A 15,030-nucleotide genomic window follows, 5' to 3' on the forward strand; every position below is an offset into this window, starting at 1 on the left:
TTGTTTCTTGGCAAGAGTGCACCTTTCTGAAAACAAAGTCTCCTTGAAGAACATCGGCTCTACACACCTTTAAGACCACTTGCTGTGGGAGTGAGAAAAAGAAGTTGAAGATCATGGGTTCTGAGGTCCTCTATCAGCCTTTACCCTGAAACCTCAACACAGAAATCAATGCGAGTAATGTATGATGTGATAGATAATTGTTCAGCAAATATTTACTTACTTCCCTATCTCCTTCTGTCTCACAGCAGACTGTATTTCCTTCCACTCTCCCCAACATTGGGAATGACCACATGAATTGCTTGACATATAGGAAGTGAGCAAACATGAGAGATATACTAGATTGCTTTCATGTTTGTCTTCCCTCTTGCCCTTTTGTCCTCTGCCATGAAAAGATCATGTTCTATTCCCAGATTGAGAGACACGTAGAAGTGATCTGAAACGAACTTGCAACCTGAACAAAGCCACACAGCTAATCCAAAAATGCCTGAGTGAGGGTAGAAAAAAAGTTGTTTTTACATAAGCCCTTGAGATTTGCTTTTTGTTGTCATTGTTACTCAGCATTATTATATTAGAAACCTTATGAAAACACATGCTATCACATAAAAATCAACTATTGCTAAAACAAAAAAAATTATAATCAAATACCCCAAAACTTAGCATCTCAAAATAATAACCATTTATTCTCCATGAGCCCATGGGTCTGTTGGAAGAGTTCTGCTGATCTAGGTCAGATTCAGCTTCAGGTTGCAACAGCTGATCATTTCTTACTGCTACAGGTCTTTGTGTTATCTGAGCATTTGAATGTAATTAATGACAACTATTTGGATTTTAATTTAAGTTCACATTCTTTTAGTTGGTACACTTTTAAAAACTGATCTTCACGAACTTGATAGAAATGCTTCTAACATAGCAAAGATTTAATCAAATCCCTCCTTGGTTTCTTCATTAGAATAATCAATTCAAATCTTTAAGATTTTTTCATGACTAATTTAGGAGAATGTTTTCAGTGATATGTCATAATTTAAAAACTGCAAAAAAGTACAATAGAGTCAAGTATATAGATACCCTGTTTAGTTACTTTATAGGTAAATCTCTTAATAATCTAGTATTTTGTAATGGGTGCAATATTTTTAAGCATGAAAAAAATACTTTTATTTGTATACTTCTTCTGTCCATATGTATACAGATATCTGTGTGTGTATACACACACACACACACACACACACACACACACACACGGCAAAAGATTATACACAGTGACCTTTACAATTTCCTTCCTAGTCAATTGCTCTAAAATGGAATTCCTTTGTCATTTCCAAATGTGTAAATATCTTCTCAATCCATACTTAATTGCTGCAATATACAACAACAATATGGATTCCATTGTTAAATTCTTCACATGGTGGAATGACTTGCCAATAATCACAGTATTTTCTCTATTCCTTTTTAGAACTCTTTTGAACTAATACTTGTCTTATTTTTAATCCTGTATTAATCCATTTGAGACTTTGTAGCTGAAATCCAATTTTGATGTGTATGATAGTAACACTTTTGTGCACGTTTACCTAATCTACAACAAGAAACACGGTACATCATCCAATTACATGTCCTATTGTCTTGTTAGACACTATATATCATCTGCTTATTTCATCAAGGAAGTTTATTCTCATTATGTACTTGCAATTATTTTTAGTGCCAATCAACCTATCCTGAATTGCAATTGCATGCCCTTCAGTCTCACCAAGCACTGTATGCCACTTCAGTTACAAATTAGACAATTTTTTCCCTATAATTTTGGTTAAGTTCATATGTGCACCAATTCCGAATTTTCTGAATACTCATGAATTAATTTTGCACTTCACTCTATATATCCAGTTTAAGTTATATTGAATAATCTAAATGCATATAATGATCACTTGCTGATAAATGTCACAGAAATTATATTTATCTATATAAACAAAATGACTTTGGAGGCAGAAAAGACTCATTTTGCAAACTCTGACTTTCAAAACTCTGATCAATTAAAATCATATCATTGCATTTTTTCATATCCAACTGTGTTCACCTGACATTCTCCCAACTGGTGCATATTATTGAAGCACTTTAATAGTGAATGTTCAAATGGTCTAAATTTTTGCTACTATATGACTTGACAACAACTCTAACATTTCTAACTCTAACATAGGTCACTATTAGATTTGTATAATTGGTATACTTGCGAAATGCCTGTGTTTTTACTTGAGTGAAGAACTTCCATGTAAATTAGATTAACTAGAGTTGCCTGCAAGGATAGTGACTCTTCCCTCACATTCAGGGTCTCTATATTACCAGTACATCAAAGTGGCTGGGATTATCAGAACTGTTTGATCTATAGCAGAAGAAATTTTCCTATTAACTTAAACATTTCAGAGCTTGATTGTTTTGCAGTTCTTCTATCACCCAGTACTATTGTTCTCCCTTTTACTTAATTATCTCTGCCTCTAACATCTCTCTTGGATCTTATTCTGTTTGAACTGGAGTCACCAGTGAGAACAATAACGTTTGGAAGCTGTCACTTAGACATTCTGGAAATATTTCTTAAGAATGGGGGGGAAGAAAATTCATTCTTGAAGGGTTATTTATTTTATGGCAGAAAATTATAAATTAAATTTTTCAAATTATAATGTAATTTTTTTCTTAGATAAACAGTAAAAAAAATCACTTTTATACACATGTCCCTGCTACTGACATAATTCCATCTCATACTCTCAAATTTAGAAGGGGAAATTTGGTTAGTGTTCTACTTTATAAGCCTAAAAACCATGAGTTATGCATCAACATGAGCAGATTGACGCTAAATCATGTGGCCTTAATGTTGGTTTATTTCACAACCTAAAAATCAGTTAGATTAAGACACTAGCATCACTTGATAAAAATCAAAAATATTATGAACCACCATTACAATGGAAACAGGAGATTCTGTAGATGTATTAGTCAAAGGAGCAGTATCTGCATCAAGCTATTATAAAATTAATTATGTAAAGGATGAATTTTTAAGGCTATTATTTCATACCAGTTTCACCTGAAATTAAAAATAAATTAATGTTTATTTCGTTTTGAGAGATCGCAAGCAAGGAGGGGCAGAAAAGGAGGGGTCAGAGGATCCAAAGCAGGTTCTGTGCTGACCACACCAAGCCTGATGTGGGGCTTGAAGTCACAAACCATGAAATAATGACCTGAGTCAAAGTCAGATTCTCAACCGACTAAGCCACCCAGACACCCCAATTTCACCTGAATTTAACAACAGACTGTAAGCATTATAGAGATTCCTCAAAAAATTACAAATAGAACTACCATATCTAGGAATCCCACTTCTGGGTATTTATACAAAGGAAATTAAAATAAGATATCAAAGAGCTATCTGCTGTTCTACATTCATTGCAGTGATCATTGACGATAGCCAAGACAAATAACCTAAGTGTCCATCAATGGATGAATGGATAAGGAAGATGTAATACACATATACAATGGGGTATTATTCAGGCATGGGAAAGCAGGAAATCTTGACATTTGCAACAACAGGAATGGATCTTGAAGGCATAATGCAAGTGAAATAAGGTGGGCAGAGAAAGACAAAGACTACATAATAAAGACAAAGACTACATAATAACAAAGACAAAGACTACATGGTATCAGTTATCTGTGGGATCTAAAATAAAAGCCAAACTCATAGAAACAATAGAAAAGTAGTTGTAGGGACTGGGGACCAGACGTGGGAAACAGAGGTTAGTAAATTGCACAAACTTTCACCTATAATATGAACAAGTTCTGAGGACCTAATGTAAAACATGGAGACTACAGCTGATAACCCTATATTGTATAATTGAAATTTTCTAAGAGTATAGAACTTGCATATTCTCAACAACAACAAAAACAAAGTGAGGTGATAACTAGATGGGGTGAATCCTTCCATAATGTACATGTATATCAAATCCCCACAAAGTACACTATAAATATCTTTCCATTTTATTTTTCAATTATATTTCAATGAAGTTGATTTTTTTTAAAAAAAGAAAAAAACACATAATGTAGATTGACCATGCTTGAGATCAGAGACAAGGGTATGACTAGGACATTGTCCTTGTCCTCAAATGACTTAAAACTAAAAATAAATCCGACCCCATTTGACTCTTATGAGCCAAAATGATAGTTTCTGTCTTTATTATTCTGAAGGTGCCCAAAAGTAATCTCAAAAATAAATTCACTCATCAACAAATATGTATTGAGCACCTATATGTGTCAGGAATTATTTAGATGCTGAAGAAATAGTAGTAAAGAAAACAAAATCTCTACCTTGCATTTTTGTGAAAACAAGTTATTTTTTTAATATAGCCCAAAGTATCATGAAGAAAATCAAGGTCAGAGAGACAGTGTGCTGGATTGGTACAGGATGGAGGTGGGGGGTACTTGGTGTTTTATATCAAGTATCCAGGAAAAGCCTCTCAGAGAAAATAACTTTGAGAAAAGAACTAGAGGAAATGAAGTACTGAGACATGTGGACACTTGGGCAAAAGGTTAGGCAAATAGCAAGGTCATTGATGTTGAAATAAAAACATCTTGGTATGTTGTTTTCAAGAAAAAGCAAGGAAGTCCGTGCACCAGAGAGAGTAAGAGTAGATGCCAAATAATAAATGCCTCTTTGAGTTATATTCTGTATGAAATAGGACTTTATCGGAGTGCTTGGATCTAGGGAATGACCTAATCTGAAGTCTGAATTTTCAGAGAATGTCTGTGACTACTGTAAATTAAAGAGACTGTAGGACAAAACTAGCAGGGAGAGCAATGTTACCAGTTTGGGTCCAAAGAGGAGATTGAAAGGACACAGTTAATTGAACAGTGTAAATTTAATATAAAAATTACCTCTGAATCAATGATAGAAGAATAAATATGAGGTAAAGAGAACTCTAAAGGGTAAGGGCTAAGGCAGCAGACCTAAGGAAGAACAAACTTATAAGGAGGCCCCCCTCCACTCAAATGGAAGTTGGACCTCTGTAGCCTGTTGTATAGTCAAGAAGTTCATTGGAACTTAGGAACAGGACTGTTTCGTCATCACTGGGCAAGCAAGAAAAACCCCTCTGGGGCACAAGTAAATTAGGACTGGTAAGCAGACATGCAGAGGGAGTCTGAGAGCAGTTGTGGGTGTGAGGCCAGGAACATGCAGTCTCCATATTGGAAGGGTACCAGGAAGGCAGTCAACACAGAAAAGAGCATCCTAGGTCCATGGCTGGAAACAGCACCACCAAATATTTTCATACTCCCACACCACTGGCAAAGCATATGACAGTAGTATTTTCCAAAAACACAATACATGAGAATCAGGGGGTGGGGGGGAAAGCCCATTTTCTTCTATAGCATCCCTCCAACATTCTCGACTGATAGAGCTTAGTCTTATGTTCACTATAAAGGAGAAATGCAAAAAAAAAAAAAAGAAAAGAAAACAAGTGTATTATCACAGATTAGGTACCAAAGAGTAGATTTGGAGCTGAGATAAAATACATTTATAACTGTTCCAAGTACTTGGGGTAATGGAAATAATTTGAGGAAAGAGCAGATGTTGGCTAGGACAATGATGATAACAATGCCATGCTACAGTTTACAGTTTACAGTTACAGACATAAGACAGTTTGATTATGTGTATGTTTTGAAAGTAGTGCTAACAGATTTGCTGACATAGGATGTAATCAAAAAGAAAAACGAGGCAAGTATTTTTGATCTGATCAACTGGAATGAGTTTATTTCACAGTGTAGAGATGGTTGTAGAAGAAATAGACTTGGGGAGGGGCACCTGGGTGGTTCAGTCAGTTAAGCATCTGACTTTGGCTCAGGTCATGATCTCGCGGTCTGTGAGTTCGAGGCCCGCTTCGAGCCCGCCTGTGCTGATGGCTCAGAGCCTGGAGCCTGCTTCGGATTCTGTGTCTCCCTCTCTCTCTCTGACCCTCCCCCGCTCATGCTCTGTCTCTCTCTCTCTCTGTCAAAAATAAATAAAACATTAAAAAAATTTTTTTAAATAAATAAACACTAAAAAAATTAAAAAAAATACACTTGGGGAGACATGTTTAGACATGTTGGATGTGAGGTGCTTAATGTACAGATGAAGATACTGAACAGGCAGTTGTATAGAAGTTGGTAGGTCAGGAAACAGGTTTGAACTGGATATGAAAATATGCATATCAGCAAAAACAAAAGATTTAAAGGCACAAGATGGAATGACATAATAAAAGGTCATGTGTAAGTAAAGAAGAGAATAGATACCAAGACTTAGCCTGGAAACAGTCAAATTTTAGAAGGTGAGAGGAATTAAAAGAGAGAAATGTGGCAGGACTGCGCAGCAGCACTAAAGATGAACTGTCTTGAATTTAAAATGGAATAAAAAATCAAAACAGTACAGTGTTCTTTCTGGCCACATTCAGCTGTCCTGTTACAGATGCAGAAACAGCCTTTGATGTAAGAGTAATATTAATCAGACAAAATGATAATATTTGCATACTAAGTGAAGTGATGTCAGAGATTGTAAATTACAGCCATGACTCTAACAGAGTAGCATTGCCTGTTTAAAATATCCATCTTTAGCATTACTGTTCCTGTTTCCACTCATCTTCTAAAGAAAATGGCTTAGATTTCTCATTCTCCCCTCACCCTTATAAGTTACAAAGAAACATAGGGTCTCCTTTTATCTTAGATATAATTACTGCTTACAATTTCAGACACATGGGAAAATACTATTTGTAGAAATGCGTATATACCTAAATGAGATCAGTTATACTTTGTCAACAGTGGGGAAAGATCTGGAAATATTGCTGTAATTTCTGACCCTTTAAAATAATACAGTATTTTCTGTTTGCCATATCTACTCCTCACTCTCCCTGCATCCCCAACACAGGGCTAATGCATTATCTGTCTGTGTACTCAAAGTTGTCTTCTGTAGACGGTATCACCTACTTCCTTTGTCCTTATTAATAAAATTGGAATTAGTTAATATTTTTAAGTTACCTATTATGATTTATGAATACCTACAAACTTCTGGATTAGGACAATTGAGTCCTAGTTAAGAAATTATAATTGACATGGCATTCTAAAATCAATAAATTGGACCTAGCTGTTGGACATCTAGTAAGCACAGTGGAACAGAATAGGTATTCTCAAATACAATCAGTGTAACTTTTGCCAATGAATAACACAAAACATAGTGCTTGAAATGCAATTGAAAATATTAAAATCCAATACAAAGTAAAGCATGACACATTTTATACTCAAGAATTAAAAATAAGTTCAGAGAAAATGCTTAGCAATTATAAAATAACAAGGTCAATATGGATAGCATGGAAATGATAGGATTATATTAGTCTATTAAAGAATTCAGACAATTTCAATAGTTAAAAGAATAGATTAAGCAGTTTTGAGGAAGAGGAACCACACTCACAAAAGGCATAGATCTTGCAAATACTGAATGAATATTCTAAATCAATTTAAGTTTGAAAATGAGGGACTGTGTTGGAATATGGGTTAATGAATCAACTTAAGCTAGAAGTAAAGGAATGCGTTTAAAAAGAGTTTGGAAAATTAGTTTGGGGCGAGATGTTAAAGAACTATACAGAGAAACTTTATTTTTTGTGGATTTTCACACAGGATATACTTTATACAAATGAGAGAAAGATAAAGATTATTGGAAAGCTTTTGAAATAGTTCAAGAAACATATATTGAGATCTGGTCCCTGATACCAAGCAGTGAAAATGGACATTTAAGAAAGAGTTGAGAATCTATACTGATTTCATTGAGCATAGGAGAAGAGAGAAAAGAGGGACAGAAGGTTTTCTTAAATTTCTGGTTAATTCAACTGAAGAATAATAATTCCTTTTATAGAACCCTTATTAAATAACTTATGAGTTTTTACATTGTCACAATTGTAGCTAATTAAATACTTCTGATTTTATTTTTCTACTTTTATTTCTCTTCTACTGTAAGATAGCAAGCTTCCAGAAAGAATTGGCCTTGTTTCTTAGGATCTCTGAGGCATTCCCAGCAATTAAGCCAGCATCTGGCATGTACAACTTACCTCACAAATATAAATAAATAAGTGAATAGAAATGAAACTCATGAGTATAATTCTGAGAAGAACAAGATTTTGTGGATAACCATAGGAGTTTGGGTATTTAATATACAGAATTTAAAATACTATTAGATCATTCATACAGAGATGTGCCCATATATTTTCCTGTATTCACTGATTATTTTAAAAAATATTATTTAGCATTTGTAATATGCAAAACACTGTTTTAGACACTGGAGATAAAAACTGTGAATAAAAGAAACCTCAAAAATTTACATTCTAATGGTTATGGAATTTACATTCTAATGGTTCTGTATTCTAAATTATTTTTCCCTTTCATTTATAATAGTATATAAAGTAAATTTTAATTTATGCCAAGATTTAAAAAAAATATTGCTCTCATAACTTTCTTTAACTACTGCTCCATTTCTCTTTATCCCTTTATGGAAAGCTCAAAGACATTTTTTATCTGCTCTCTATAAGAGTTAGCTACTGCTGTGTAACAAACCAGACTATAACTTAGTGTCATAAAAGAGAATTTGTTTTGGGCAGCCATCTATAACTTGGCATCATGGCTGCCCTCAGATCTCTGGTGAAGCCCAAGATTGTTAAAAAGAGTACCAAGATGGGGCGCCTGGGTGGCGCAGTCGGTTAAGCGTCCGACTTCAGCCAGGTCACGATCTCGCGGTCCGTGAGTTCGAGCCCCGCGTCAGGCTCTGGGCTGATGGCTCAGAGCCTGGAGCCTGCTTCCGATTCTGTGTCTCCCTCTCTCTCTGCCCTTCCCCCGTTCATGCTCTGTCTCTCTCTGTCCCAAAAATAAATAAACGTTGAAAAAGAGTACCAAGAAGTTCATCTGGCACCAGTCAGACCAATATGTCAAAATTAAGTGCAACTGGCAGAAACCCAGAGGTATTGACAATAGGGTGTGCAGAAGATTCAAGGGCCAGATCTTGATGCTCAACATTGGTTACGGGAGCAACAAGAAAACAAAGCACATGCTGCCTGGTGGCTTCTGGAAGTTCCTAGTCCACAATGTCAAGGAGCTTGAGGTGCTGCTGATGTGCAGAGGATGCTCACAATGTCTCCTCCAAGAACTGTAAAACCATTGTGGAAAGGGCAGCCCAGCTGACCATCAGAGTCACGAATCCCAATGCCAGACTGCACAGTGAAGAAATTGAATAGACAGCTTATGTGCATATCATATTTGTGTTAATAAAACCATACAACTAAAAAAAAGAAAGAATTTGTTTTTATCATAAGCCTACCATCATCTGGGCATTTTTGCTGATCTTCATTGGGCTCATTCATACTTCTTCAGAAACCTGATAAATCTTCTGGCATATCCAGAATGGCCTTATTTGTACAAGATACTTGAATAACAAGCCAAAGTGTGCCATACCTCTTGAGATGTATCATCAAAAGTGGCACAGTGTTGGAGCACCTGGATGTCTCAGTTAAGCAACTGACTCTTGATTTTGGCTCAGGTCATGATCTCACGGTTTTGTGAGTTTGAGCCCCACCTCAGGCTCTGCACTGGCAGCATGGAGCCTGCTTGAGATTTTCTCTCCCTCTCTTTCTGCTGTTTCCTCCCTTGGACTGTCTCTGTGTCTCTCAAATAAATAAAACTGAAAAAAAAAATGGCACAATGTCACTTTTTGCCACATTCTACTGGTCAAAACAAGCCCAGAATCAAGGAGTAGAAAAGTTTCCACATCTTTATGGAAAGACCTGAAAAATTACATTTCGAAGAGACATGGATTCAGGGAAAAGAATATTATAGCACTTTTCAAAAAAATCTGTCATATACTTTTATTCTGCAGAGAGTAAGACAGATTCTACATCACACAGTATGGGTTAAGGAATAGGTTTTATTGAGGAAAGGGAAACTTACAAGATTGAGTTCAGCAAAAGAAAGGAGGCAACTTTTCATCATGCACCAATCATTCCGTAGAGCCATGCAGGAACCTGACTCAGTTTTCTTGTCAACAGGATAGATCTGTGTTTCAGTGGATAAACATTATGTTCTATTTTATCTTCTGATTTAAGAAAGTTTCCTTATTTGTGGGGAAATAGACAACTTTGGTGTGATTGGATTTGAATGTTGGTTATTTGTGGAATTGTACTTGGGGCTTACTGGATGATAAAGTGCCCCTGTTGGAGAAAGTACTGACATTCTTTCAGTACAGCAGGCAACCCTGAATGAGCACAGAGTATCATTTTGGGAAATTCTATGCCTTGTATCACACTCCTCCCACTCTTTCTTAGCTGAACTCATTCATGCCCACTTAATGGTCAAATCATCATTAACTTTCCCAATACCAACTCCCATGGTCCGTTCCTAATCTTCATTTTAATTGGACTATGGGCATTATTTGATACAACAGGTCAATCGTTTCTCCATGAAAAAAATACACACACACACATACACACACACACACACACACACACACACACACACACACAACTTTACTCACATTTTAAATCACTGCTTTCTCCAGGTTTTCCTCCTTACTAACTGGGTGTATTTTCTAAGTTTCAAATTTCCTGTTCAAATTCTGTAAACATCGGAGACACCTGGGATCCCTCATCCACTACATGGATGCTTCGTTTACTATTTATTCCCACTGTCTTTATAGTCCTAAAATCTCAAGGCTTTAAATACCCTCTATACTCTGACAGCTATCACATTTGTATCTCTAGACTTGACTTTCATCCAGACAAATACTAAACTGACTTTTGACATATTTACATGGATATAAAGTAGGCATCTCAAACTTAAAATCTTCAAAACAAAACTCTAAATGTTTCCCAAAATGTGTTTTCTTTCCCATCTTCATAAACAGTAGCCCCACGTATTCCAGTTGCCTGGAGAAAAAAATCCTGACTCTCACTCAAACCACATGCTCAATAAATCAGCAAATTCAACTTGTTTAACCTTCAAAATGTACCTTGAAACCATTATTTTTAGCCACTTGTGTATTAACAGGCTGGGCCAGGCCATCCTTATCTTGTGCCTGAGTTATTGCCATCAACTTTTATCTCCTCTCCTTGCCTTGTCTTTTGTCTCCTTGATTTCAGTGTACACACAGTAAGACTATAATCAGATCATGCTACTCATCCTTGGCTCAAAATGATATGTCACTCAGAGAAAGAGTCAACATTCTTACAGTATATTTCCACCTACTATAGCCCTCTCAGCATTCACTCCTCTCCACCTGATGACTGTATTTCAGTTGCATTAGCCTTCTTGGTATTTTTTTAAACAGGATCATTCCACACATGTCTCCACCTCAGGGACTTTATATGCCTTATCCTCTCTTCTAGAAAAGTTCTTTCTCTAGGTATTCACGTTTCACACCTTTCAAGCTTTGTAATTTTTTTCAGCAAATTTCTATACAAACTAGAAATCCTCCTCCCCAATTTCAAGTGTTCTCTGTTTTACATTGCTTTATTTTTCTTCAAAGTTCTTATCTCCATATAATATGCATATTTTTTCACTTGCTTATTTTTTTGTGTCATTTATTAGACTGTTAACTCCCTGAGGACAGGATTATAGATTATTTTGTTCATCACAATATCACACATTACCTGACACACAGTAAATGCTCAATAAATAGTTTTTCAAGGAATGAATTGCCAAAGAATAATGTGAGACCTTGTTTAAAAAGTATATTACACTCCTATCCAAGAAAAAGTCTTCTTTAAAGTTTTTACTTTCATGGATTTGTTTACTTTGGGGTTATATACTCCATAGCTTGCTGTGCTCTAACACTGACCTTTCTCACAATTTCAGCCTTGTAATTCCAACTGATTATTAAATATCCCCACCTACATGTGTCTATAAATGAATACTTCACCTTCTATTTCAAGGAGCTATGGAATCTATTTTTATGCTAATGTAATCATCATTCTCACATTTCAAAATATTATTTACCCTCATCTTAGTGTATTATTTATGTGACTTTCTTTCAATTTATACTTAAAATTTCATAAGGGCAATGCATATCAAATTCCTTTTGGCTTGCTTCAGAATTCTCAGCATATTGACTTACAGAGAGAATATACTCAATAAATATTTATGGAACACACAATATTATAGATAAATTATGAATTCCTACTATAGATAGTTTATCTGGTTTTGTATACACATCATTACAGAAACTAAACTAACAAAGTACTATATTGCAAAGGGAACCAATGAATATATAAATATATAACACAGATTGGAAGAGAGAAAATATCTCAAATTCCTGATTAAGTGAAATCATGTTAACTTCTCTATTCCCCCCCTTTTAATTCTATATGACTATGAAATCTGGCCACAAATGCTATATCGTCTCTCATGTCTTGACTAGACAAATAGGTGGGCTTCTTTTACTCAGACCAGAGTCAACTCACAGACTTGGAACTGACAGTGGTATGAGAGCCTCTTTTAAAAATCCTCTCAATCCGTAGTAATATTAAACTAAACTCCTGCAATTCTAGTGGCGCAAAGTCCAAGCAGAGTATAACAGCCTTTTGGAAGCCAGCTCATGAACATCATAGCTAAAGAAAATGACCCTCACCCATACCTGGAATGAAGCTATCCTGGACTTTGACCTTAGGTGTCCTTACTGAGGGACAGATCTGAAAGTGAAGGTGCCTCTAAAGCTGATTTTGTTCTCCAGACTCTCCTTAAAAAGAGAAAGCATGCCAAAATTTAGCCACCTGTGGGTGCCAGAATAGTGGAAGCTCCACTGAATGATAACGTTAAGCCAATCAGCAAATTGTAACCTAATCAATGCATAGCTATCTACATCCTCTTTAGGAGTAGAGTGAGTCTAGAGTAACAGGAATGGTGACTTTCTATTAATATACATTATCAAAGGTGTGTGCGTGGCTCATTCGGTTGAGTGTCTGACTTCAGCTCAGGTCATGATCTCACAGTTCGTTGGTTCTAGCCCCACATCAGGCTCTGTGCTGACCGCTTGCTCAGAGCCTAAAGCCTGCTTTGGACTCTGTGTCTCCTTCTCTCTCTGCCCCTCCCCCACTCGTAATTTGTCTCACTCTGTTTCTCAAAAATAAATGTAAAAAAAATTTTTTTAAATATACATTATCAAATTGAGTTTTCATCTTCGACTTACTGAGACTAAACTAGTTTTTTCATTACTTTCTTCATATGCATTATTTTATTTATCCCTCATTATAAACCTATGGAATAGCTATTCCTCTAATTACATGTTTATTTTTTCACGTACGTGGTGAGTGCTATAGCCAGTGCTCCATCCTGTGTCTGACAAACTCTGCAGGTTTTGCTACCAACCACTACTGCATATGTTGGGAGGAGTAGTTGAAATAGCGTAGCCAATTATTTCTTCAGTCAACAAATATTTTCTAATACTCAAGGTATTTTAATCAGTATGCCAGATCTACATAGAAAATGTTGTTCTTGACCTCTGGACGTTTGCAATCTATTAAAGAAGATATGTGATTCTTCCTTTTTTTTTTTTGTAATGACTGCTTTCCTCTAACACATTTAAATATTTGAAAACAATTTGTTCTCCTGAGTGGCTTACTATTCCTTTCCCCGATCTACAAATTTGATTACCCTGTGGATTTACTTGGCAAGTTATGTTTTTCACAGATGGCATAGCTGCTTTCAAATGATCACAAATTCTTATTTGAGTAGTTCAGATGAATGAGGTATTATTTTAATGTGAAGAGTTGAATTTGGAGCTTAGAAGAAAATGTGTAAATGTGCACAAATGTATGTTACTAAGTAATTTAATAGGGTCTCATAAATTCAACCTTAAGTTATATACTGAAGATTTCCAAATATTTATTATTAACCCTTCCTGCCACCTAGATTCTAATTATATTCCTAGATATATACATTGGTATAGATGTCCTATGATACTCCATTTCAGCAGGTCTTAAATTAATTTTATTTCCTTTCCATGTGTCCTTTTCCTTGACTTTTCTATTTCTGCCATACTTCTTCCTGACATATAAAATCAAACATATGTTCATCCAAATCAATCTTTCACTTTTTACCTGATTTTACATACAAACCAATCAAAACCCTCCCTCCTTGGACTCCCTTGCTCTATTCTTATGCCAATCCTTCACAGCCTCATCTTGTCCAATGCCAAAAATGAACCCTTCTAAAATAATATCACATTACCAATATCTTAAATGTTTCAGTGACACCCTATTGCTTATGTTGAAAAGTATAAATTCTCAATAGATTACTGAAGTTCCTCCCTGTCTCCCCTTTGTCTGTTTTAGAAACACACTATCCTATCCTCCTAGATACAATCTACCCTACAAGTAAATGAATGACTTCCATTTCTTTTGACATCTTTTGGGTTTCATCAATTCTGACTAATGATATGCGTCTACTTATGATATTATCTCTGACTCTCAAAATCTCTCTCATCCTTCAAAGCCCAACCCAAATCATTTGAAATATAAAAGTATGAACTCTCTTCCCAGAACCCCATAGTACTTAGTGGTAACAGTACTCTTGTACTGTAAAACATGCTGCCTTATATTACAGTAATTTCTGAACACATCTCCATTATTTTACTGTAAGTTCATTATAAACTTTTATATCCTTCCCAGTGCCCAACTGAGAATTTTACATCTAGTAGGTATAATAAATATACAATAAAAATACATCATAGGGGTGCCTGGTTGGCTCAGTCAGTTAAGTGTGCATCTCTTGATTTGGGCTCAGGTCATGATCTCATGGTCACAAGATTGAGCCCTGCATATGGCTCCATGCTTAGCTTGGGACTCTGTCTCTCTGTCTGTATCCCTTCTTCTCTCTCTCTCTCTCTCTCTCTCTCTTTCAAAATAAATAAACATTTAAAAATATATACACATTGTATGCAATGATGATGGTGGTTAAAATGTAACTTCTTTGTTGAGAAATGAACTCCAGCTCTGCTGATCCAACACT

At 35.7% G+C, this 15,030-nt stretch overlaps 1 pseudogene; it reads left to right on the top strand.

Annotated features, from left to right (window-relative positions):
• The first annotated feature begins 8,606 nt into the window (after window positions 1-8,606).
• Window positions 8,607-9,316, top strand: LOC112849751 (large ribosomal subunit protein eL32-like; annotated as a pseudogene).
• Window positions 9,317-15,030: the final 5,714 nt, after the last annotated feature.

Source organism: Puma concolor, chromosome C2 (genome assembly GCF_028749965.1).
Source record: "Puma concolor isolate L17-30 chromosome C2, mPumCon1.1.hap2, whole genome shotgun sequence".
In the NCBI taxonomy this organism is placed as follows: domain Eukaryota; kingdom Metazoa; phylum Chordata; class Mammalia; order Carnivora; family Felidae; genus Puma; species Puma concolor.